The 26964-nt window shown below is 37.7% G+C and overlaps 1 non-coding gene across 1 annotated transcript; it reads right to left on the bottom strand.

The window, feature by feature from the left end:
* Positions 1-20677: 20677 nt before the first annotated feature.
* Positions 20678-20783, bottom strand: LOC132651924 (U6 spliceosomal RNA). Its single transcript, XR_009589450.1, has one exon. It is a non-coding gene; the product is annotated as a U6 spliceosomal RNA (small nuclear RNA).
* Positions 20784-26964: the final 6181 nt, after the last annotated feature.

Here is a 26964-nt window from a genome sequence, read left to right as displayed (position 1 = left end):
TGCGAGTAACCAGGGCATACCTAAATTTACTAGCATTCCAGCTTTGGGCAAAAAAGCAAGTATCATTACCACAATTACTTGGCTCTATCTGGCTAATAATGAATAAAAATGGGGGATATAGACAAACAGGTGTGGGCTTATAGGAAATATTATGAGAAGCCTTAACCCCTCTTTGGAACATCCTGCGTCAGTTCTAGAACTAGCAGTGGTGGTTTCCGAGGTCTAAGTAGGTTCAGGAGACCATTGTCCCCAGGGGCGAGACGTGCTGCATGCCAATTGACTAACTCCATGTTTTCCTCCAATTTTGAAAGTCATTTAAGGTTCTTAAATTATTTTTGCCCTTTTTTCTTAAATTTTTCATCAATTACACTTTATTCATTCTGCTTCTTTAGTTCTTTGTATTTACTGGATATTAGTCCTCTGTCAGATAAAGGGTTAGTGAAGATACTTTCCCAATCTGTAGGCAGTCGTTTTATTTTCATGACAGTGTCCTTTGCTTTCCAGAAGCTTTTCCGTTTCATAAGGTCCCATTTATTGATTGTTTCTCTTATAGCCTGTGCTGTTGGTGTTCTGTTCAGGAAGTTGTCTCCTGTGCCAATTCGTTCTAGGATGTTCCCCACTTTTTCTTCTAACAGATTTAAACTATCTGTTTTTATGCTGAGGTCTTTGATCCACTTGGATTTTAGTGTGATAAATATAGATAAATATAGATCTATTTTCATTTTTCTGCATGTGAACATCCAGTTGGACCAACATCATTTGTTGAAGATGCTCTTTTTTTCATTGAATGGTTTTGGTTTCTTTATCAAAAATCGAGTATTCATAGGTGTGTGGGTTTATTTCTGGGTCTTCTCTTCGGTTCCATTGATCCTCCTTTCTATTTTCATGCCAATACAATGCTGATATTTAGTACTATTGCTCTGTATTACAACTTGAGATCAGAGATGGAGATACCTGCAGATGATCTGTTGTTGTACAGGATTGTTTTAGATATTCTGGGTTTTTTGTTTCTCCATATGAAGCTGAGAATCTTTTTTCAAGGTCTGTGAAGAATTGAGTTACTATTTTGATGGGAATTGCATTGACTCTGTAGATTGCTTTTGGCAGGATGGCCATTTTCACAATGTTAATCTTACAAATCCATGAGAAGGGGAGATCGTTCCATTTTCTGAGATCTTCAATTTCTTTCTTCAGAGACTTGAAGTTTTTCTCAGTCTTTCACTTGCTTGGTTAATGTCACCCCAAGGTACTTATGTTATTAGTGGCTATTGTGAAGGGTGTTGTTTCCCTAATTTCTTTCTCAGCCCTTTTGTCATTTTTGTAAAGGAGGGCTTCTAATTTTTTTTCAGTTGATTTTGTATCCTGCCACTTTGCTGAAGATTTTCATAGCTGGAGGAGTTCTCTGGTTGAATTTTTTGGGGTCACTCATATATACTATCGTATCATCTGCGAATAGTGACACTTTGATCTCTTCCTTTCCAATTTGGATCCCCTTGATCTCCTTTAGTTGTCTTATTGCTCTGGCTAGGACTTCAAGTACTATGTTGAAGAAGTATGGAGAGAGTGGGCAGCCTTGTCTTGTCCCTGATTTCAGTGGGATTGATTTAAGTTTCTCTCCATTGAGTTTGATGTTGGCTATAGGCTTGCTGCATATTGCCTTTACTATGTTTAAGTATAAGCCTTGTATCCCTGTTCTCTCCAAGACTTTAAACATGAATGGGTGTTGGACTTTGTCAAATGCATTTTCAGTATCTAAGGAGATGATCATGTGCTTTTTCTCCTTATGTTTGTTTGTGTGGTGGATTGCATTGATGGATTTCCATATGTTGAACCACCCTTGCATGCCTGGGATGAAGCCTACTTGGTCATGGTGGATGATATCTTTGATGTGTTCTTGGATTCGGTTTGAAAGTATTTTATTGAGTATTTTTGCATCAATGTTCATAAGGGAGATAGGTCTGAAGTTCTCTTTTTTGGTTGGGTCTTTGTGTGGTTTAGGTATCAGGGTAACTGTCATTTCATAGAATGAGTTTGGTAATGTTCCTTCCGTTTCTATTTTGTGGAATAGTTTGAGGATAATTGGTGTTAGTACTTCTTTGAAGGTCTGGTAGTATTCCATGCTGAAAACATCTGGCCCAGGGCTTTTTTTGGAGGGGAGACTGTGAATGCCTGCTTCAATTTCCTTGGGGGATATAGGGCTATTCAGTCTTTCTACCTCATCTTCACTTAATGTTGGAAGATGGAATATATGAAGAAAATTGTCCATTTCATTTAGGTTTTCAAATTTTGTGGCATACATGCTTTTGTAGTATGACCTAGTGATTGTTTGAATTTCCTCAGTGTCTGTAGTTATGTCACCCTTTTCATCTCTGATTTTGTTGATTTGAATAGATTCTCTCTGTTTTTTAGTTAGTTTGGCTAAGGGTTTGTCTATCTTGTTGATTTTCTCAAAGAACCAGCTTTTTGTTTCATTGATTCTTTGAATATTTTATTTATTTCTAGTTGATTGATTTCAGCCCTGAGTTTGATTATTTCCAGCCATCCCCTCCTCTTGGGTGTATCTGCTTCTTCTTCTTTTTTTTTTTTCTAGGGTTTTCAGTTGGGCCATTAAGTTGTTTGTATGTGATGTTATGAATTTCTTCTTTCAGGCACTTAGTGCTATAAATATTCCCCTGAGCACTGCTTTCAATTTGTCCCATAAATTTGGGTATGTTGTGCCTTCATTTTCATTGAATTCTAGGAAGTCTTTAATTTCTTTCTTTATTTCTTCCTTTTCCCAGCTGTCATTGAGTAACAAGCTGTTCAGTTTCCATGTGCGTGTCGGCTTTTTATTTCTGTTGTTGTTGCGGTCCAGCTTTAGTCCATGGTGGTCAGATAGAATACAAGGGATTATTTAAATCTTTTTGTATATGTTGAGGCTTGCTTTATGACCAACTGTATGGTGTATTTTGGAGAAGGTTCCATGTGGTGCTGAAAAGAAGGTATACTCTTTTGAGTTTGGATGAAAAGATCTGTAGATGTCTATTAAGTCCATTTGATTTGGGGACTCTGAAGGTTTTTTATTTCCCTATTTGTTTTCTGTCTAGTTGGTCTGTCCCTTGGTGAGAGTGGAGTGTTGACGTCTCCCAGAATTAGGGTATTAGGATCAATGTGTGATTTCAAGCTTTAATATTGTTTCATTTATGAACATCGGTCCTCTTATATTTGGGGCATAGATATTCAAAATTATGATGTCTTTTGGTGGATTTTTCCTTTGATTAGAATATAGTGGCCATCCTTATCTTTTTTTATTAACTTGGGTAGAAAGTCTATTTTATTAGATATTAGGATGACTATTCCTGCTTGTTTTCTGGAACCATTTGATTGAAAAACATTTTTCCAGCCCTTTACTCTGAGGTAGTGTTTATCTTTGTTGCATAGGTGTGTTTCTTGGTTGCAACAGAATGTTGGATCCTGTTTCTGCAACCATTCTGTTAGTCTGTGTCTTTTTATTGGGGAATTGAGTTGGTTGATGTTGATAGAAACTAGTGACCAACAATTGTCACTTACTGTAGATGTGGGGTTGGTGGTGTCACTGAGTTTCATTGTTTGTTTTCCTTTTTTTTTGTGTGTGTGTGTGTGTGTATAGTTATCTATTTTCTCTGTTTCCTTATATGTAGTTGTTTTCTTCGGTTTGGAGTTTCCCTTCTAGTAACTTCTGTAGAGCTGGGTTACTATGTAGATATTGTTTTAATTTGGTTTTGTCTTGGAATATTTTGAATTCTCTGTCTATGTTGATTGAAAGTTTTGCTGGGTATAGTAGTCTGGGTTGGAATCTGTGGTCCCTTAAGGACTGTATGATTTCTGTCCAGGCCTTTCTGGCTTGCATAGTTTCTGTTGAGAAATCTGGTGTGATTCTGATAGGTCTACTTTCATATGTTGCTTGGCCTTTTTCCCTTGCTGCTTTTAGAATTTTTTCTTTGTTCTGTAGGTTCACTATTTTGACTATGATGTGACATGAAGAATTTGTTTTCTGGTCTAGTCTACTTGGTGTTCTGTAGGCCTCTTGTATGTTTATGGCCATCTCCTTCTTTAAGTTGGGAAAGTTTTCTTCTATAATTTTCTTGAAAATATTTTCCCCGGACCTTTGAGTCTGACATCTTCTTTTTCTTCTACTCCTATTATTCTTAGGTTTTGTCTTTTTATGGTGTCCTTGATTTGTTGGATGTTTTGTGTTTGGAACTTTTCTGATTTTATTTCTTCTTTGAGAGACGTGTCAATTTCTGAAAGTGCATCTTCGGCTCCTGAGATTCTTTATTCCATCTCTTGTATTCTGTTGGTGATGCTTACCTTTGTAGTTCCTGATCTTTTCTCTATGTTCTCCAGCTCCTGTTTTTTCTCTATGTGTCTTCTTTATTGATTCTAATTCTGTTTTCATGTCTTGCACCATTTCCTTCATCTGTTTGAATGTGGAGTCCTGCTTTTCAATGACAGCTTCTATTTTTTTGTCCATTTCCTCTCTATGTATCACTAATTGTGCCTCTACTTCTTTGGATATAATTGCCTTTATTTCTATAAGAGTTTTCTTTATTTCTTCATTTGCCTTCATTTGTGTGGACATTTATTTGAGAGCTTTGTGCATTTCTTCTTTCTTTGCCTCAATTTTTGTGGTCATTTCTCTGAGAGCATGATTTGTTTCCTCTTGGTTTGTCTCGATTTCTTTGGCTATTTCTCTGAGGGCTTTGTTCATTTCATCTTTATGGGCCTCTAATAGCTGGAGAAACATAGTATTGAGGTCTTTTTTATGTATATCTAGTGAATTGAAGTCTCTATTGTTTTGTGGGATTGCTGGTGAGGTCATTATGTCCTGATTTTTCTTGGGAGTGTTCTTATATCTGCCTTTAGCCATCTGATTATTTATAATCCTCGCTGTTTGCTCCTCTAGATTGTAGTTCAGGCTATGATCGTCTCTTTCTGTTTTCTGGACTGTTTTTTTTTTCAGGAAGATGAGAGAGGTTCACTGGTTTGGGAGCATGCAACTGTGGTTTCAGTTTTGCCTAAGAAAGGAATGTGATGCTGGCCTATTTGGGTGCACTTTTAGTGGGCGCAGTGTGCATGTGCGGATTCTCTGACTATTTCAGTGGCCTGCAAGCCACTATTATGCAGTTCTGTCTGAGATCCATTGATTGTTTGTCTGGATTACACTGGTGGACCTGCAAGGCAGAGGCTTCAATGTTGGGGGTCACTATCCAAAGAATCCCTATGATGCCCACACTAGGGGTGTGGGTGACAGGGATCTTGTCTGGTTGCTTCTGTGGAGAGGCCCTGGGTCTGGGGCAAACTCTCCCTAGAAGGCTCACTCACTCTTTTGAAGGACCAGTTGGAATGCACAGGGGTTCCCCTTGCTCTCTACTCTCTAATTTAGTCCTGCTGCGGAGAGTGCACGGGTAGGCTAACAGTCATCTCTGTGACACTGTGGCCACAGGACTAGGTGTCCACCTTTCCTGTGTGCTGCCTCTCTGTCCTTTTTCCCTGCCAGGAGGGGTTATGTTGACTGGTCCTGGGGTGGCGCGGGAAAGAGTTAGGTTGAGTGTTCTCAATCCCATATCCCGGGCCCAGATCTCTCTGCCAGAAGCAGCCTGGTGGTAGAACCTATGTTTTCTGCTCCCGAGAGAGTACCAGGTAGGGTTGAGTATCCTCAGATCCAGAGCTGGGGTTTCTCTGCTAGGGGACGCTGGGTGAGCTGGAGAGAGGGTGCTGTGTCCTTGGCAGGCTGCCTCTTTGTCCTTCCCCTCTGACCTTCCCCTCTGCTAGGGCAAGCTCATGGAGAGCTTCTGGCTCTCAGGGGAGTGCCAGAAGGGGTTGCGGCTTCTCAGTCTGATAGAACTTCTCAGTCTGATAGAACTCAGTGATAGAACTTGCTGCTAAACCTTATTGGGCTGGACCCAGGAGAATCTCAGGACATGTAGAATGACCACAGTCCCAGATCCTGAGATGAAGTTTGTTTGCTAGGAGCCACCGGCAACACTGGACTTCCGGCACTGTGAAGCTGTGGTGAGCCTCTTTATTCTTCCGCTCTGCTGCAGCAGGGTTATGGAACTGTTTGGGGGAGTGCCCGAAAAAATTGGGTTTTCTCAGCCCTGATCTCTGGTTGGGGTACATACGATGTGGTCTGTGGCAGATTCTGCTGGACACCTCCTTCTTCCTCCCAAGAGAGAGTAGGGATTTTGAGCTGGGCGTGCAGCTGCTCTCCATGCGTGGCAGGAGCTCAGTTGTGATGGCGGCAGGTACCAGTGGTCAGGGAGACCTCCCCGGAAAAGACTTGGTGATCAGTGATCAGTCTCACAACTTTCCTTCCCCGAGGAATTTTTTTGTGACTGGGACTCCCAGTCTCAGGCACCCTTGTGCCCACTGATCAGCCTGGGAAAGTGATCGGGACAGGCAGGCTTATGGCACCAGCCCAGAGACCCAGAGCCCACGTTACCTGGGATTTCTTCAGGGTTCTGGCTGGGCAGCTGAGAGTGAACCCAACCAATTCCCATGCTGTGGGAGCCTCCCCTTACCTGGGAAACAGGATAGCTGTTGTTTTAGGGCCCAGATTTCAGTCTCCTGGTCGCTGCAAGGAGTGTGTTGTCCCACTTCTCAAACACAGTGTTCTTGCGGTGCCGCCATCTTGGCCCTCCTATTCGATTTGTTGCTTTTCAACTTCTTTCGTTCTTCATATGTACTGGATAATAGTATGTACTGGATAATAGCCCTCTGTCACATAGAGGGTTGGTGAAGGGTCTTTCAAAATCTGTAGGCATTCCTTTTGTTTTGATAACAGTTTCCTTTGCTTTACAGAAGCTTTTCAGTTTCATGAGGTCCAATTTACTGATTGTTGCTCTTAGAGTCTGTGCTATTGGTGTTCTGTTCAGGAAGTTGACTCCTGTGCCAATGAGTTCAAGGCTATCCCCCACTTTTTCTTCAAACCAATTTAATGTGTCTGATTTTATGTTGAGGTCTTTGATCCCCATGGACTTTGGTTTTTGTGCAGGCTGATAAGTATGGATCTATTTTCATTTTTCTACATGTAGACATCCAGTTATACCAGCACTATTTGTTGAAGATGTTATTTTTTTTTTCCCATTGTATGATTTTGGCATCTCAATGAAGACTTGGGTGTCCATAAGTGTGTGGGTTTACTTCTGGGTGTTCTATGGGTCCATTGATCCACTATTCTGTTTCTATGCCAGTACCATGGAGTTTTTATTACTGTGCTCTATAGTATAGCTTGAGATCAGGGATGGTGATACCTCCAGAAAATCTTTTAATATAGTGGATTGTTTTAGCAATTCTGGGTTTCTTGTTTTTCCACATGAATTTGAGAATTTTTTGTTTAAGGTTTGTAAAGAAATGTGTTGGTAATTTGATGGGAATTGCATTGAATCTGTAGATTGCTTTTGGTAAGATGGCCATCTTTACTATGTTAATCCTGCCAAGCCATGAGCATGGTAGATCTTCTGATAGCTTTTCTAATTATTTCTTTGGAGACTTGATTTTTTTGATACAATCTTTGACTTATTGGTTAAGGTCATACCTAGTTACTTTATCTCTTTGTCTGAATACAAGAACATATCATAGGTATCATCCACTATGACCAAGTAGGCTTCATCCCAGGTGTGCAGGGGTAGTCCAATATCAGCAAAGCCATCAATGTGATCCATCATATTAAAAGAAAAAAATAAAACATGATAATCTCCTTAGATGCTGAAAAGGCATTTGACATAATTCAATATACATTCATGTTTAAAGTACGGGAGAGGTCAGGTATACAAGGTACATATCTAAATATAGTAAAGGCAAAATACAGTAAGCCTGTAGCCAACATCAAACTACACTGAGAGAAACTTAAAGCAATCCCACTGAAATCAGGAACAAGGCGAGGCTGCCCACTCTCTATATCTCTTCAGCCATTCTGGAAGTCCTTGCTAGAGCAATAAGACAATTGAAGGAGATCATGAGGATAGAAATCTGAAAGGAAGAATTCAAAATATAACTATTTGCAGATGATAAAATAGTATACTTGAATGACTTCAAAAATTCTACTAGGAAAATCCTACAACTGATAAACACCTCCAGCAATGTTGCTGGATATAAAATTAACTTAAAAAATCAGTAGCCCTCCTCTATACAAAAGATCAAAGGCTGAGAAAGAAATTAGGGAAACAAAAGTAATTATATTATCAAACATGGACATACCTCCTAACTCTTCCCAGACATTTCCTCCCTGGGGACTCCACATGTAAGTAGATTGGCTTCAAAGGGACACTGTAATTCAAATTACCAGGAATTAGATGAAGATGGATGAATTTTTTGGTAAAAGTACATTGTTATCCTGAAAGTTTGTTTACTTTATAACCACAAACCAAGGCTCCAGAACCAGGTAGGTTAAATTATTTTCTAGCATTACAATTTGATGTGTGACCTTATTTTGAATATGAGCTACCAATTCCTAGTAATCAAATTTCAAAGAAACATTGGATACCCTTATCTTCTCAGATTGAAGATTACTTGAGCCATTTTATCTGGATCTGTTCTATGAAAAGTGGAAATGTACCTGTCACTGCTTTCACAAAGGTTTATATTTAGGATTACTGTATCTGTAAAAATGGCAGAAAGCCACATGTTGAAACTGTCCTAGTTTCTTCCTAGTGCATCTTTCCAAGCACTTTGTGTATATCACTGGACTATTCTATATAGATATTTGGTCTACTTGCTTCAAAGCCTTTGTCTTCTTCTTCTTGTAATGAATTATAACTTGACTGGAAGATAGAATCTGACCTCATCCTCAGAGACAATTAACATAGTTATGCTGACATCTTTTGATTATGTGATGACTCAGAGAAAATAGCAAAATAAATTGGTTCCCAAAAGAAAAATATAAAGTACATACTAAAAAGATCACTTGCTGCATACCAGTTCACTCAAATTCCAAGAAACACTGAAGTAGAAATGACTCATTTGCATTCCCTTGTATCATCATGTTTTATTTTACCTACTTACTCAGATCAATTACTAGTGTTGATGGGAGCTGTGACTAGATTGATCCTTGCATGTTCCCATAGACACAAAGATTCTCCTTCTGTGAGTTTTTATGCCTTTTGTTTTGGGTTGGGACATGTAAGCCTTTTACAGCATTCACCTATCACATGTCCTGCAAATAAAATATTTACATTATAATTTATAAAATTAATAAAACTACAGTTTTAAAGTAACACACATGATGTTTTATTTTGGATCATGGTCACTGTAATGTAAGGAAATCTTTTGAAGGGTCACAACATTAGAAGGGTTGATAACAATGGGTATTATTTCCATGAAGGAGTATTATTCAGTTAAGAAAATGGCGATTTTTAGGCCAATGGATGGAACCAGAAAAACTCATCCTGGCTGAAGTAAGTAAAATGTAGAAAAGCTTATCTGGTATGTATTCACTTATTAGGAGGTCTTCTGGTAGTAGGGTATAAAGTTCCAATAGGCCATCTACTGTGACCAAGCCAGTCTTCCACTATTGGAATTTGGTGGCAGTTAATTGAGTTTTTGGACCAGGACATCTTACGGAAATTTTCAAGCAACCCAGGCTCTTGTTAATAAAATATTTTGTTCTCTGCCCTCCACTGATAGATTAGTGCCATGTTCTTGGATATACAGGGATGCTTCCTTCTGCATTAAACGGGCATTTATACAGAGACCCACATTCCAATAGTATGCAGAAAGAGACCTTAAAAGACCCAGTTTTAAATGGGATTTTCCTATGAAATTCCTCCTCCTCTCAGAGCTCTGGGAAGCCTACAGGAGAGGAGGCAGGAAGAATGACACAAGTAGAGTGAATTGTGGACACAAGGAGAACAATGCCCTGAGAATCAGGGTTCAGAGGAAGATGATGCAGCCAGCCTTTATGACACCTGATTAGCTGGGGTCACATAGAAGGGGAATGAGGACCTCCCACTTCAAAGAACTAGAGAAAGGTCATAGGGATAGAAGAAAGAGTCTGAGAGAAACTGGAAAGAGAAGAGGGAGGGGGTAGTAGAGAAAAAAAACAAAATGCATCATAATAAGTAAATACATAAGAAAATCTGTGATCAAGGTGATTAAATATAGAGCACTTCATGACTGATGACTTCTTCTTAGGAGTGGTGCCAGGGTGGGTCAATTGAGTTTTCTTTATGGGACGTGGCACTGAGACTCTGGTCATGTTCCAATGAGTAGATAAAAAACACATGCTTCAATTAATGTATTTTAATGAACAAAAATATTGTGACACATGGGTAGAAATTTGAATGAGAGCAATGGAAAAGGAGTGTAATGTGTATTACATGAACATAATAAAAATTAGATGTTGAAAATATTTACAATGACTTAACATGGTGAAAATATTCTGCTAAAGGATGGCAGAGTTTGTCTTTATAAGACATGCTTTCTGGGAACTCATTATTTGGCAGAGAATCCTAGACATGACTAGTGGTTACCCAGGAATTTTAGACCCCATGAGCTCAGGTGACCCCTCTGAAGAAGCAGACATGTCACTGACACTACATTATGAGTTTTTTGTTTTGTTTGTTTCTTTGTTTCCTGGAGGAAATACCTGCTTTTTTGTCCTAGGGATATAACACTGATCCATTTCTCTGTCCTGTATTACCAGTTTTAACTGTAAATCCTAGGACCAGGAGGGTTCCTCACTGACCCAAAAGTAGGACACAGCTGCCAATCCAACAAGGTCAGCCAAGGCAACCCTGCTCATAAAGGGTTGGAAGCACTAGTGTGGAACAATACCAGCTGTCAGATAGTTTATTGTCCCTCACTTTTCCTTTTACATACACCAATTTTTCTCTGTTTCAGCCAAACCACTCCCAGAAATTCTGGTTTCATTCTCTTTTCTCTACTCTTAAGGACTCAATACCCCAGAGAACCCTAGACACTGCAAACCTATTATATCAATATAAAGATAAATTTAGTGAGGATGTGAGGAATTGCTCAATTCAAAGTCACTACCTTGGAAATTTCAGAACCAAGATCACAGTAGGAGATCATCTTGTCATTAGTATATTCCCATTATTCCACATTACTTTGAAGCTTCCCTACTTAGGAAGATTTCCAATTAAATAAAAATAAAAGTTTCGTTTCCTACCTGACATTGTTACAGAAGTAAACAGGAGTTAAGAAGTGGAATCTGGATAAAGGTATGAGAGAAATGCTTGTTGGGTTTCAGAAAAAAAAGTCATATGTTCAGAGAATTAGAGATACTGGACACTGAGGAAAGTTTGTTTCCTCATCTCCATGGAAATTTCAAGATTTTCTGAGGTGCTGATTGGCTGAATGGGATAATGATGTCATGAAACAGGTGAAAGCCAGTTAGACTTTCAGGAGCCAGTTATTAAAAGGGCCAAGTGGACAACCTGCTTTAGCGAAAGTCTGAGCAGCCCTGCATGCCTCCATAGGGCAGCTGAAAGCACACAACACAGATATGGCAGTTCATGTGTCAAAGACTCTTAGTTCAGGAGAAGGGTCACATATTGGTTTCAGAGTTCTCATTAATAAAGTCAAGGACATGTGACTTTCACATTATGATAGATTCCATTATTGTTTGTTAAATTCACAGATATGTCCCCAGTCAGTGAATTTTTTACTGTGAAAACACTCCCTGATCAAGGCAACTCTTTGGATAAAAATCATTTAAATTGGACATTACTTATATTTTTACAGAGACCATCCATGATGACACATCAGCAAAGAGTAATTTTATTGTAGTCCTTCAACAAAACTTACAGCTTTTCATAAGAACCACAAGTGGTAGGCAATGAAAGGGAGATTGAAAGATCAACAGAAACAGAGATATAAAGTGACAGAGACTGAGAGACAGAGACTACATTCTCTGTCTGGTCACTTTCATTGGCATATCAACCTCAAAGCACAACCTCCCATAATATAACTCCAATAAGAATAATATTATCTAATAAGGCCAAACCTCCTAACACTTTGCAGACTTATCCTCACTGGTGACTCAACATGTAAATAGATGACCTTCAAGGGGTCATTGCAGTTAAAATCACCAGGAAGTTGAAGAAGATGGAGGGACTTCTATGCTAAAAAAAGAAAAAAATAGTTATCCTGAGAGTTTGATATTTAATACAATGATTAACAGACCAGTAACTTCCAAGTTCTACAGAAGAGGAGTGACAAAAGCCTTTGGGGAAAATGTCATATATTTCCATAACAGAATATTATTCAGCTAAGAAAATGACATCAAGATATTCAGGCAAATTTATGCACCCAGAAAAAATCATCCTTGGTGAAGTGACAAAATGCAGAAAGACAAATTTGGTTTGTATTCACTTATTAGGAGGTCTCAAAATAGTGGAGAATAAAATTCCAAAAGGCCACCTACTGTGACCAAACCAGTATTCCACTAGGGGGATTGGATGGCAGTTAATTGAGTTGTTGGCTCAGGGAGTCCTGCAGAAATTTTCAAGCAACCCAGTCTCTTGTTACTAAAATATGTTGTTCTCTGCCCTCATCTGATTGATCAGTGCCATGTCTTTGTATCCAGAGAGATGACTCCTTCTGCATCAAATGTGATTGGATACAGAGGCCCCTAGTCCAATATTATGCAGACAGAGACCTTACAACACCCAGCTCTAAATGGGATTTCCCTATGAAATTCTCTCTTACCTCAGAACTCTAGGAAGTGTTCAGGAGGAAGAGTGTCACAATTAGAGGGTATTGAGGACAAGGAGAACAATGATCTGTGAATCAGGCCACATAGGAAGTTGATGGGACCAGCCATATTTATACCTGGTGAGGTATGGCCAAAAAGAAGGGCAAGCAGGACCTCCCCTATCATGGAACTAGAGAAAGGTCATAGGCGAAGAATAATGGGTCTGAGTGAAACTGGAAGCAGAAGAAGGTAGGAGCAGCAGATGAAATACAAAGTGAACAAATCATATTAAGTAAATACATAAGAAAATCTGTGATCAAGCTGATGAAGTATAGAGGTTTTCATTTTGGCCATTCTGATGGGTGTAAGGTGAAATCTCCTGGCCTTTTTTGATTTGCATTTCCCTAATGGCTAATGAGTTTTAGCATTTCTTTAAGTGTTTCTCTGTCATTCGATATTCATCTACAGAGAGTTCTCTGTTTAGCTCTGTTGCCCATGTTTTAATTGCATTACTTGGATTGCTGCTTTTCAGCTTCTTTAGTTCTTTATATATACTGGATATTAGTACTCTATCAGATAGAGGGTGTGTGAAGTCTCTTTCCCAATCTGTAGGCAGTCATTTTGTTTTGATGACAGTGTCCTTTGATTTACAGAAACTTTTCAGCTTCATTAGGTCCCATTTATTAATTTATGTTCTTAGAGCCTGTGCTGGTGGTGTTCTGTTCAGTAATATGTCTCCTGTGCCAATGAGTTCTAGGGTATTCCCCACTTTTTTTCTAACTGATTTAATGTGTCTGGTTTTCTGTTGAGGTCTTTGATCCACTTGGACTTTAGTTTTCTGCAGGCTGATAAGTATGGATCTATTTTCATTTTTCTACATGTAGACATCCAGCTGGACCAGCCCCATTTGTTGAAGATGCTGTCTTTTCTCCATTGTATGGTTTTGGCATCTTTGTCAAACATCAGGTGTCCATAAGTGTGTGGGTTTATCTCTGAGTCCTCTGTTCAGTTCCATTAATCTACCATTCTGTTTCTATGCCAGTACCATGCAGTTTTTAAAACTGTTGCTCTATAGTACATCTTAAGATCATGGATGGAGATACCTCCAGAAGATCTTTTATTATAGAGGATTGTTTTAGCAATTCTGGGTTTCTTGTTATTCCATATGAAGTTGAAAATTTTTCTTTCCAGGTCTGTAAAGAATTGTGTTGGTAGTTTGATGGGAATTACATTGAATCTGTAGAATGCTTTTGGTAAGATGGCCATTTTTACTATGTCAATCCTGCCAAGCCATGAGCATGGGAGATCTTTCCATCTTTTGATATCTTCTTCTAATTCTTTCTTCAGAAACTTGACATTTTTTTTCATACAAGTCTTTGATTTGCTTGGTTATGGTTACTACAAGGTATTTTTTGTCATTTGTGGCTACTGTGAATGGTGTTGTTTCCCTAATTTCTCTCTCAGCCCTTTTGTCTTTTGTATATAGGAGGGCTACTGATTCTTTTGAATTTTTGTATCTGACCACTTTGCTGAATGTGTTTATCAGCTGTAGGAGTTCCCTGGTAGAGTTTTTGTGGTCACTCACATAAACTATCATATCTTCTACAAATACTGATAATTTGACTTCTTCTTTTCCAGTTTGTATCTGCTTGATCTCCTTCAACTGTCTTATTGCTCTAGCAAAGACTAACACTATGTTGAAGAGATACAGAGAGAGTGGACAGCCTTGTCTTGTCCTTGATTTCATTGGGATTGCTTTAAGTTTCTCTCAGTTCAGTTTGATGTTGGCCATAGGCTTGCTGTATATCACCTTTACTATGTTTAGAAATGTGCCTTGTACCCCTAATTGCTCCAAGACTTTAAACATGAATGGAGGGTGGATTTTGTCAAAATGCTTTTTCAGCATCTAAGGAGATTATCATGTGTTTTTTTTTTTCTTTCAGTTTGTTTATAAGGTGGATCACATTGAAGGATTTCTGTATATTGAACCACCCCTGCATACATGGGATGAAGCCTACTTGGTCATAGTGGATGATGTCTTTGATGTGTTCTTGTATTTGGTTTGCAAGTAGTTTGTTGAGTATTTTTGCATCTATGTTCATTCATAAAGCAGATTGGCCTGAAATTCTCTTTCTTTGTTGGGTCTTTGTGTGGTTTAGGTACCAAGGTGACTGGGGCTTCATAGAATGAGTTTGGTAGTGTTCCTTCTCTTTCTATTTCATGGAATTGTTTGAAGAAAACTGGAGTTAGGTCTGGTAGAATTCTGCACTGAAACCATCTGGTCCTGGGCTTTTTTTGGATAGAAATTTTTTGATGACCGCTTTTATTTCCTTAGGGGATATAGGACTATTTAATTGATTTACCTGGTCTTGATTCAGCTTTGGTAAGTCAAATCGATCAAGAAAATTGTTCATTTCCTTTAGGTTTTCAATTTTTTTGGCATATAAACTTTTGAAGTAAGTCCTAATGATTGTTTGGATTTCCTCAATGTCTGTAGTTATGTCTCCCTTTTCATTTCTGATTTTGTTGATTTTGATAGTGTCTCTCTTCCTTTTAGTTAGCTTGGATAAGGGTTTGTCGATCTTGTTCATTTTCTCAAAGAACCAGCTTTTGGTTTCATTGATTCTTTGATTTTTTTTTTTTTTTGTTTCTAATTGATTGATTCAGCCCTGAGTTTGATTATTTCCAGCCATCTAGTCCTTTTTGGTGTGTCTGCTTCTTTTTTTTTTTTTCCTAGGGTTTTTAGGTGAGCCATTAAGTTGCTTGAATGAACTGTCTTAAATTTCTTCTTGAAAGCAGTTAGTACTATGAACTTTTCTCTTAGCACTGCTTTCATTGTTTACCAGAAGTTTGGGTATCTTGTGTCTTCATTTTTCATTGAATTGTAGGAAGACTTAAATTTCTTTCTTTATTTCTTCCCTAACCCAGCTGTCATTTAGTAGCAAGTTGTTCAGTTTCCATGTGTGTGTAGGCTTTTTGCTATTTCTATTGTTGTTGAGTTTCAGCTTTATTCCATGGTGATCAGATAGGATACAGGGGATTATTTCAATCTTCCTTTATCTGTTGAGGCTTGCTTTGTGACCAACTATATGGTCTATTGTGAGAAGTTTCCATGTGGTGCTGAGAAGAAGGTAAATCTTTTGTGTTTGGGTGTAAGGTTCTCTAAATGTCTTTCAGGTCCTTTTGATTCATGACCTCTGTTAGAGACATTGTTTCTTTGTTTAATTCCTGTCTTGTCAACCTGTCCTTTGTTGAGAATGGGGTGTTGAAGTCTCCCACTATTAATGTGTGGGGATCTATCTAATGTGTGGTTTAAATTTTATCAATGTCTCTTTTACAAATGTGGGTGCTCTTGTATTTGGGGCATAGATGTTCAGGATTGTGATGTCTTATTTTTGGAGTTTTCCCTTGATGAGTTTGAACTGTCCTTGCCCATCTCTTTTGATTAATTTTTGTTGAACATCTATTTTATCAGTATTTGAAGGGCTACTCCTGCTTGTTTCCAGGGTCCATTTGCTTGGAAAAGGGTCTTCCAACCTTCAACCCTCAGGTAATTTTTATCTTTGTGACTTAGGTGCGTTTTTTTTTTTTTATGCAAAAGATTGCTCGGTCTTGTTTATGCATCCATTCTGTTAGTCTGTGTCTTTTTATTGGAGAGTTGAGTCCATTGATGTTGAGAGAGATTGATGTCCAGTGGCTATTAGATCCTTTGATTTTGATGTTGGCTGTGGTCATAAGGTTGTGTGTTTGGTCGCTTTTTGTTTTACTGTAATGAGGTTAATTATTTCCTGAGTTTTCTTGAAAGTAGCTAGTTTTCTTGGGTTGTATTTTCCCTTCTAGTGTCTTCTGTAATGCTGGATTTGTGTGTATGTATTGTTGAAATTTATTTTTGTCATTGAATATCTTGTTTTCTCCATCTATGAGGACTGAGAGTTTTGCATGGCATAGTAGCCTGGGCTGACATCAGTGTTCCCTTTTGTTCTGCATGATATCTGTCCAGGCCCTTCTGGCTTTCATAGTCTTTGTTGAGAAATCAGGTGTGATTCTAATGGATTTACCATTAGACGTTACTTGGTCTTTTTCCCTTGCAGCTTTTAGTATCTTTTCTTTGTTCTGTATACTTAATGTTTTGATCATTATGTGGCGGAAGGATTTTCTTTTCTAGTCTAACTTATTGGTGTTCTGTAGGCCTCTTGAATTCTTATTGGCCTCTGCTTTAAGTTGGGAAAATTTTCTTCAATGATTTAGTTGAAAATATTTTCTGATCCTTGGAGCAGGGAATCTTCTTTTGCCTTTACACCTATTATTCTTAGATTTTGTCATTTTATGTTGTCTTAACTTCTTGAGTTTCTTATATATACTGGATATTAATCCTCTCTCAGATACAGGGTTGGTGAAGATCCTTTCCCAATGTGTACACATTCATTTTGTTCTGATGACAGTTTTCTTTGCTTTTCAGAAGCTTTTCACTTTCATGAGAGCCTGTGCTGTTGGTGTTTTGTTTAGGAAGTTGTCTCCTGTGCCAATGAGTTCAAGGGTATTCCACACTTTTTCTTCTATGCAGTTTAGTGTGTCTGGTTTTATATTGAGGTCTTTGATCCACTTGGACTTTAGTTTTGTGCAAGGTTATACATATGGATATATTCACATTTTTCTATATGTAGATATCCAGTTGGACTAGCACCATTTGTTGAAGATTCTGTCTTTTTTCCATTTAATGGTTTTGGCCTCTTTGTAAAAACTCAGGTGTCCATAAGTGTATGGATTTATGTCAGGGTCTTGTATTAGATTCTGTTAATCCACCAGTCTCTTTCTATGTAAGTATCATGCTTAGTTAGGGTTACAGCAAGTTACTTTATGTTTTTTTGTGGCTTTTATGAAGGGTGTAGTTTCCCTAATTTTTTTCTCAGCCCTTTTGTCCTTTGTATACAAAAAGCCTACTATTTTTTTTTTTTTTTTTTTGTTAATGTTGTATCCTGCTACTTTGCTGAAGGAGTTTATCAGCTGCAAGAGTCCCTGGTAGAATTTTGTGTGTCAATCAAGTATACTATTATATCATCTGCAAATAGTGATGCATTTACTTTTTCCTTTCCAATTTGTATCCCCTTGATCTCCTCAATTTTCTTACTGCTCTAGCAAGGCCTTCCAAAACTATGTTGAAGAAACATGGAGAGAGGGGGCAGCCTTGCCTTGTTCCTGATTTCAGTGGGATTGCTTTAAGTTTCTCTACGTTCAATTTGATGTTGGCTATAGGCTTGCTGTCTATGGCCTTTACTATATTTAGATATGTGTCTTGTATTCCTGATTTCTAGAATACTTTAAAATTTGAATTACAGTTGGATTTTGTCAAATGCTTTTTCAGCATCTAAGAGAATATATATATATATATATATATATATATATATTTTTCTTTCAGTTACTTACTATGGTGGATCACACTGATGGATTTCTGTACATTGAATGACCCCTGCATAATTGGTGTGAAGCCTACTTGTCATATTGGATGATATCTTTGATCTGCTCTTGTATTTGGTTTGCAAGTATTTTGTTGAGCACTGTAGCATCAGTGCTCATAAGGGAGATTGTCCTGAAATTCTCTTCTTTTTTGGGTCTTTGTGAGGTTTAGGTACCAAGGTGACTGTGGCTTCACAGAATGAGTTTGGTAGTGTTCCTTCTGTTTTTATTTTGTGGAATTATTTGAAGAAAACTGGAGTTAGCTCTTCTTTGAAGGTCTGGTAGAATTCTGCACTAAAACCATCTGGTCCTGGGCTCTTTTTGGATGTAAATTTTTTGATGACCACTTTTATTTCCTTAGGGGTATAGAACTATTTAATTGATTTACCTGGTCGTGATTTAGCTTTTGTAAGCCAATCAATCAAAAAATTGTCCATTTCAATTAGATTTTCAAATTTTATGGCATATAGACTTTTGAATTAAGTCCTAATGATTGTTTGGATTTCCTCAGTGTCTGTAGTTATGTCCCCTTTTCATTTCTTATTTTGTTTATTTGGATGGTGTCTCTCTGCCTTTTCGTTAGTTTGGCTCAGGGTTTGTTTATCTTGTTCATTTTCTCAAAGAACCAACACTTGGTTTCATTGATTATTTTCAATTGTTTTATTTGTTTCTAATTGATTGATTTCTTTCCCTGAGTGTGATTATTTCCAGCTGTCTACTTTTTTTTTGTATGTCTGCTTCTTTTTTTCCTAGGGTTTTTAGGTGAACCATTAAGTTCCTTAAATAACATGTCTCATATTTTTTCTTGAAGACACTTAATGCTATGAACTTTCCTCTTACCACTGCTTTTAATGTGTCCCATATATTTGGGTATGTTGTGCCTTCATTTTCATTGAATTCTAGGAAGACGTTAATTTTTTTTTTTTTATTTCTTTCCTGACCCAGTTGTCATTTAGTAGCAAGTTGTTCAGATTCCATGGCTTTTTGCTATTTTGGTTGATGCTGAGTTCCACCTTTATTCCATGGTGATCATATAAGATACAAGGGGTTATTTCAATCTTCTTGTATCTGTTGAAGCTCACTTTGTGACCAACCATGTGGTCTATTTTGGAGAAGGTTCCATGAGGTGCTGAGAAGAAGGTAAATTTTTGTTTGTTTGTGTTTGGGTGTAAGGTTCTGTAAATGTTTGTTAGGTACATTTGATTCATGACCTCTGTTAAAGACATTGTTTCTTTGCTTAATTTCGGTTTTGTTGACCTGTCCTTTGTTGAGAGTGGGGTGTTGAAGTCTCCCAGTATTAATGTGTGAGGATCTTTATGTGGTTTATGTTTTATCAATGTTTCTTTTACATATGTGTGTGCTCTTGTGTGTGAGGCATAGATGTGTAGGATTGTAATGTCTTCGTGGTAGAATTTTTCCTTGATGACTATGAGGTGACCCTGAAAATCTCTTTTTTATTAATTTTGGTTGAAAGTATATTTTATCAAGTATTAGAATGGTGACTCCTGCTTGTTTCTTCAGTCTATTTGCTTGGAAAGCTGTCTTCCAGGCCTTTACCCTCAAGTAATGTCTATCTTTGTGACTTAGGTGACAACATATGGCTGTGTCTTGTTTATGCATCCATTTTGTTGGTCTGTGTCTTTTTATTGGAGATTTCAATACATTGATGTTGAGAGAGACTAATGCTCAATGACTGTTAGATACATTAACTTTGATGTTGGCTGTGGTAGTAAGGTTGTGTGGTCAGTTGCTTTTTGTTTACTGCAGTGAGGTTAATTATTTCCTGTGTTTTCTTGAAAGTAACTAGTTTTTTTTTTGAGTTGTATTTTTCCTTCTAGTGTCTTCTGTAATGCTACATTTGTGTATAGGTATTGTTGAAATTCATTTTTGTCATTGAATACCTTGTCTCCATCTATGAAGACAGAGAGTTTTGCTGAGTATAATAGTCTGGGCTGACATCTGTGTTCTCTTAGGGACTGCATGATATTTTTCCAGGCCCTCCTGGCTTTCATAGTCTTTGTTGAGAAGTCAGGTGTGATTCTGATGGGTTTCCCATTAGACGTTACTTGGTCTTTTTCCATTACAACTTCTAGTATTTTTTTCTTTATTTTGTATACTTACTGTTGTGATTATTATGTGATGGGAAGATTTTCTTTTCTGGACTAATTTATTGGGTGTTCTGTAGAACTCTTATGTGCTTATTGGCCTCTGCTTTAAGTTGGGGAAATTTTCTTCAATGATTTTGTTGAAAATATGTTCTGGGCTTTGGAGGAGGGAATCTTCTTTTTCCTCTATTCCTATTATTCTTAGGTTCTGTCTTTTTATGTTGTCTTGAATATCTTGGGTGGTCTGTGTCAGGATTTTTTTAGATTTAACTTTTACTTTGACAGATACATCTATTTCTTCCATTGTATCTTCCACACCTGAGATTCTTTGTTCCATCTCTTGTAGTCTATTGGTTTTGCTAACCTCTGTAGTTCCTGTTTTGTTACCTAAGTTCTTTCTTTCCACATTTTCCTCTATTTGTGTTTCCTTTAATTTCTCCAAAAATATATGGAATGCTTTACAAATGTGTGTGTCTCCCTTGCCCAGGGGCCATCTAACCTTCTCTGTAGAGTTCCAATTTTAGTATATGTGCTGTTGAAGTGAGCACCACATATTTCTTTCAAGTGGTCATTAATAAATCATGTGTCCTTGACTTGTGAGTTTCACATTATCACAGATTCAATTATTATTTGTTAAAGGACAGATATGTCCTCAGTCAGTGAATTATTTTCTGTGAAAATGCTCCCTGACTAAGGCAAACATTTGAACAAAAGGATTTTAATTTGGACATTGCTTATATTTTTGCAGATACTGTCCATAATGTCACATAGGCAAGCACTCATTTTTTGTAGTCCTTCAATAAAACTGAGAGCTTTTCATACCAAACCACATGTGGCAGGCAGAGAGAGGGAGATTGAAAGAGACAGAGAGAGAGAAAGATCTAGAGAGACATGTTCAGAAGTAGAGAGACCAAGACCAACAAAAACAAAGATATAAAGTGACAGAGACAGAGAGACAGATCAACCTCAAAGCACACTCTCCTATAATATATATATCCAAAAGGAATTATACTTTTTAATATTAAATTTTATTAATTACATTTTATTCACTTTGTATACACCTATAACCCATGGTCTTCTCCAGATCCCACCTTCACTCTCTGTTCTCCACACATACCCCTATCTAAGTCTATTGACAGAGGAGGGCTTCCTCTCCTTTCTTCTGATCCTACTTTATCAGAGCTCATCAAGAGAAGTTGCATTGTTTTCCACCGTGGCCTGTTAAGAGTTCTCAACCATCAGCATGAGGTGATCAAAGAGCAGGCCAAACACTGCATGTCAGTGGCAGTCCCAGTTCCCATTACTATGGAACCCACTTAGACACTGAACTGCCATGGGGTATATCTGTGCAGGGGTTCTAGGTTATCTCCATGTGTGGTGCTTGGTTAGAGTATGAGTCACAGGAAGACCCCTTTGCTTAGATTTTTTGGTTTGGTTGCTCTCCTTCTGGAGCTCTTGGCCTCTACATGTCTTGCTAAATCCCATTTTTTTATTAGGTTCCATGTACTCTACCCAATAATCGGCCATAAACCTCAGCATTTGCTTTGATATTCTGCAGGACAAAGCCTTTTAAAGACCCTTTATGGAAGGCACCTAACTTGTTCACTCCTTTCTTCTTCTGATGACCATCCTCTTTGAAATTTGGAATGGGCATTGAGCATTTTAGCCAGAGTCTTCCCTCTTGGTTAGTTTATTTATGTGTACAGATTATTGTAGGTTTATCCTATATTATATGTTTATATGTGTGGGTATATACCATGTGTTTCTGTCTGCTTCTGGAATAACTCACTCAGGATAATCTTTTCCAGTTCCCACCATTTACATGAAAATTTCATAATTTCCTTGTTTTTATTACTGAGTAATATTCAAATGTGTAGATATAGTGCAGTTTCTGTATCCAGTTTTCAGTTGGGCGGCATCTGGGTTGTTTCCAGGTTCTGGTTATTACAAATAAAGCTTCTACAAACACAGTTGAGCAAATTCTCTTATTGTGTACTTGAGCCTCTTTAGGATTTATGCCTAGGAGTAGTATAGCTGGATTTTGAGGATGCACTATTCCTAGTTTTCTGATAAAGTGCGAGATTGATTTACAGAGTGGTTATACAACTTTACATTCCTACCAGTAGGGGAGGAAGGTTACCATTTATCCACAACCTCTCCAGCATGTATTGTCACTTGAATTTTTTATCTTGGCCATTCTGATGGGTATAAGTTGAACTTTCAAGGTCATTTTGATTTGCACTTCCCTGATGTCTAATGATGTTGAGCATTTCTTTCATTGTTTCTCTACCATTCCATATTCCTCATCGAAAATTCTCTGTTTAGCTTTTTTCTCCAATTCTTAATTGGATTACTTGATTTGTTGCTTTTCAACTTCTTTAGTTCTTTATATATACTGGATATTAGCCCTCTAATTAGAGGCTTCATGAAGAGTCTTTCCCAATCTGTACGCATTGCTTTTGTTTTTTTAAATGTGTCTTTAGCTTTACAGAAGCTTTTCAGTTTCATGAAGTCCCATTTATTGATTGTTGTTCTTAGAGCCTATATTTCGGGTGCTCTGTTCAGGACATTGTCTCCTCTGCCAATGAGTTAAAGGCTCCCCCCCCCCTTTTTTTTTTTCTTCTAACCGATTTAATGTGGCTAATTTTATGTTGAGGTCTTTGATCCACTTGGACTTTCTTTTTGTGCTGTGTGATAAGTATACATCTATATACATTTTTGTACATGTAGACATCCAGTTAGACTATCACCATTTGCTGAAGATGTTCTCTATTTTTTCCATTGTATGGTTTTGGCATCTTTGTCAAAAATCAGATGTCCAGAAGTATGTTAGTTTATTTCTGGGTCTTTCATTTTGTTACATTGATCCACCATTCTGTTTCTATGCCAGTACCATGCAGTGTTTATTACTGTTGCTCTATAACACACCTTGAGTTCAGAGATGGATATACCTCCAGAAGATCTTTTATTGTAGAGGATTGTTTTAGCCATTCTGGGTGTCTTGTTTTTCCATATGAAGTTGAGAATTTTTCTTTCAATGTCTGTAAAGAATTGTGTTGGTAATTTGATGGGAAGTGCACTGAATGTGTAGATTTTTTTTTTTTTGGTAAGATGGCCATTTTTTTACAATGAAAATCCTGCTCAACAATGAACATGCTTTCAATCTTCTGATATCTTTGTCTAATTATTTCTTCAGAGACTTGAAAATTTTTTCATTCAACTCTCTGACTTGCTTTTTTAGGGTCATACCAAAGTACTTAAGTCTTTGGCTGAGTACAAGAACACAAAGATATTATTCACTATGGCAAACTATGCTTCATCCCATGTATGCATGGGTGTTTCAATATACAGAAATCCATCAATGTGACCCACCGTATTAACAATCTGCAAGAAACAAGCTAACAAACAAACACATGATCATCTCCTTAGATGATGAAAAAGCATTTGACACAATCCAACCTCCATTCATGTTTAAAGTTCTGGAGAGATCAGGGATACAAGATACATATCTCAATATACTGAAGGCAATACAGCACAAGCCTATAGCCATCATCAAACTAAACTGAAAAATACTTAACCCAATCCCATTGAAATCAGAGACAAGGCAAGGCTTCCCAATCTCTCCATATCTCTTTAACATAGTTCTGAAAGGCATTGCTAGAGCAGTAAGACAATTGAAAGAGATCAAGTGGTTAGAAATGAGAAATGAAGAAGTCAAAGTATCACTATTTTCAGATGATATGATAGTATACCTCAGTGACCCCCAAAATTCTACAAGGGAACTTCTACAGCTGATAAATACCTTTGGCAAAGTGACTAGATACAAAATTAAACTAAAAAAACAAAACAGTAGCCTTTCTGTATACAAAAGACACAATGGCTGAAAAGAAATTAGGGAAACAAAAGGAATTATATTATCAAACAAGGCCAAACCTCCTTACCCTTTCCATACATTTCCTCACTGGGGACTAAACATGTACATACATGAGCTTCAAGAGGATTTGCCAATCAAATCACCAAGAAGTGCAAGAAGATCGAGGGACTTCTAGGCTAAAAGAACATAGTTATTCTGATAGTTTGTCATTCAATACAACAACTTCCAAGGACTAAAGAACTGGAATGAGAATCCCCTTTGGGGGAAATGTGGAATATTTCTATAATGGAGTATTATTCAGCTAAGAAAATGACATCATGATATTTCAGGAAAGTGGATGGAACAGGAAAAAGTCATCCTGGGTGAAGTTACTTAAATATGAAAAGACAAATATGGTTTGTATTCACTTATTAGGAGGTCTCTTAGCAATGTTGGAAAAAGTTCCAAAGGGCTATCTATTGTGAACAAATCAGGCTTCCACTAGGGGACTGGGTGTCAGATAATTGAGTTGTTGGGCCAGGGCATCCTATGGAAATTTTCAAGCAACCAAGGCTGTTGTTATTAAAATATGTTGCTCTCTATGCTCACCTGCTAGATCAGTGACATGTACTTGTATCCAAGGACATGCTTCCTTCTGCATCAGATTGCATCTCTGTGGGATTGCATACAGAGACCCACAGTACTATAATATGCAAAGAGGTTAAAACACCCAGATCCAAATGGGATTTACCAAAGGAATACTTTCTTCCCTCAGAGCTCAGGAAGCCTGCAGGAGAGGAGGCAGGAAACATGTACTAAGTAGAGGGAATTGAGGACACAAGGAGAACAATGCCCTGAGAATCAGGCCTTGGAGGAAGATGATTTAGCCAGCCTTGATGAGACCTGATAAGCTAGGGTCAGATAGAATGGGGAGGAAGACCTCCCCTATCAGGGAAGTAGTGAAAGGGCATAAGGTTAGAAGAAGGAAGGTGGATGGGACTGAGACTCTGATCATGTGCCAATGATTAGATGAACAACACATACTTCAACTGATGTATTTTAAAGAAAATAAATTAAGAGGGGCACATGGGTAGGAATTTGAATGTGAGAGCAATGAAAAAGGAATTTAATGTATAATATATGAAATTCCCACATACCCAATAAAAATAATATTTTGACAACTTTTACAATGATTTTAACTTGGAGAAAATAGTCCACTAAAGGAGGGCAGGGTTTGATTTTGTAAGGCACACTTTCCAAGAATTCATTATGTAGCAGAGAATCCTAGCAATGAACTAGTCCTTTCCCAGCTACATCAAACCCTATGAGCTCAGGTGGCATTGCTGAACAAGCAGTCCTGGCACTAACACTAAGTTTAGAGGGTGTGACTGGAGGACCACAGGAGGGAACACAGCTGCTCTTGTTTCCTAGGCATATAACATAAACCCATTTCACTTTCTTAAAGGCCCATTTTAAAATGTAAACACCAAGAGGGTTCCTTACTGACCACTCAGTAGGACATGGCCCATCCAGCCAAGTCGGCCAAAGCAACCCTGCTCATAGAGGTTTAGCAATGGGGTGGAACAGAATCAGCTGTCAAATAATTTATTGCCCCTCATTTCTCATTTTACAATTACAGATTTTCTCTGTTTCAGCCAAACCAGTCCCAGTAATTATCTGGTTTCTGAAGGAGTCTGGTTCTTGGAATTCTGCAATTTTTGCTGAGAGCTATACGCTAAATTTAGTTCTTTGTTTAATATCAACAAAAATTTTTGTCCTTTAGTTTTTTGCTATTCAGATTTAATACAATATGATAGGATTAATTAGATTTGCTATCCCTTTATAAATTATGTTTAATTAAATATTTTGCTTTAAGTTTAAAAGAGCAGGTTTGAAGCTATGCTTATAGTTGAGTATAAGATAGAGTTTTACCAAAAGCAATCTACAGATGCAATGCAATTCCCATCAAATTGCCAACACAAATCTTTACAGACCTGGAAAGAAAAATTCTCAACTTCATATGGAATAACAAGAAACCCAGAATTGCTAAAACAATCCTCTACAATAAAAGATCTTCTGGAGGTTTCTCCATCCCTGATCTTAAGTTATACTATAGAGCAACAGTTTTAAAAACTGCATGATACTGGCATAGAAACAGAATGGTGGATCAATGGAACTGAACAGAAGACCCAGAAATAAACCCACACAGTTATGGACACCTGATCTTTGATAAAGACGACAAAACCATACAATGGAATAAAAGATAGCATCTTCAACAAATGGTGATGGTCCACCTGGATGTCTACATGTAGAAAAATTAAAATAGTTCTATACTAATCACCCTGCACAAAACTGAAGTCCAAGTGGATCAAAGACCTCAACATAAAACCAGACACATTAAATCAGTTAGAAAAAAAAAAGTGGTGAATACCCTAGAACTCATTGGTACAGGAGACAACTTCCTGAACAGAACACCAACAGCACAGGCTCTAAGAGCAACAATCAAAAATGGGACCTCATGAAACTGAAAAGCTTCTGCAAAGCAAAGGACACCATTATCAAAACAAAGCAACCACCTACAGATTGTGAAAGAATCTTCACCAACCTTTTATCTGACAGAGAACTCATATCCAGTATATATAAAGAACTAAAGAAGCTGAAAAGCAGCAAACCAAGTAATCCACTTAAAAATGGGGAACAGAGCTAAACAGAGAATTCTCTGTAGAGGAATATCTAATTACAGAGAAGCACTTAAAGGTTGGCTACCCAGAGGCTATTTTAAGCTGTGGGCTGGCTTTCCCCAGGGTCAGAAGATTGTTCAAGGTTCCTGAATAAACTGCATTGAGAACAACAATAACAACAACAAAAAAAAGATC

Source organism: Meriones unguiculatus (genome assembly GCF_030254825.1).
Source record: "Meriones unguiculatus strain TT.TT164.6M chromosome Y unlocalized genomic scaffold, Bangor_MerUng_6.1 ChrY_unordered_Scaffold_35, whole genome shotgun sequence".
NCBI classification, from domain to species: Eukaryota; Metazoa; Chordata; class Mammalia; order Rodentia; family Muridae; genus Meriones; species Meriones unguiculatus.
Note: the sequence above shows the minus strand (reverse complement) of the source record. Positions and strands in the feature narration are given on the sequence as shown.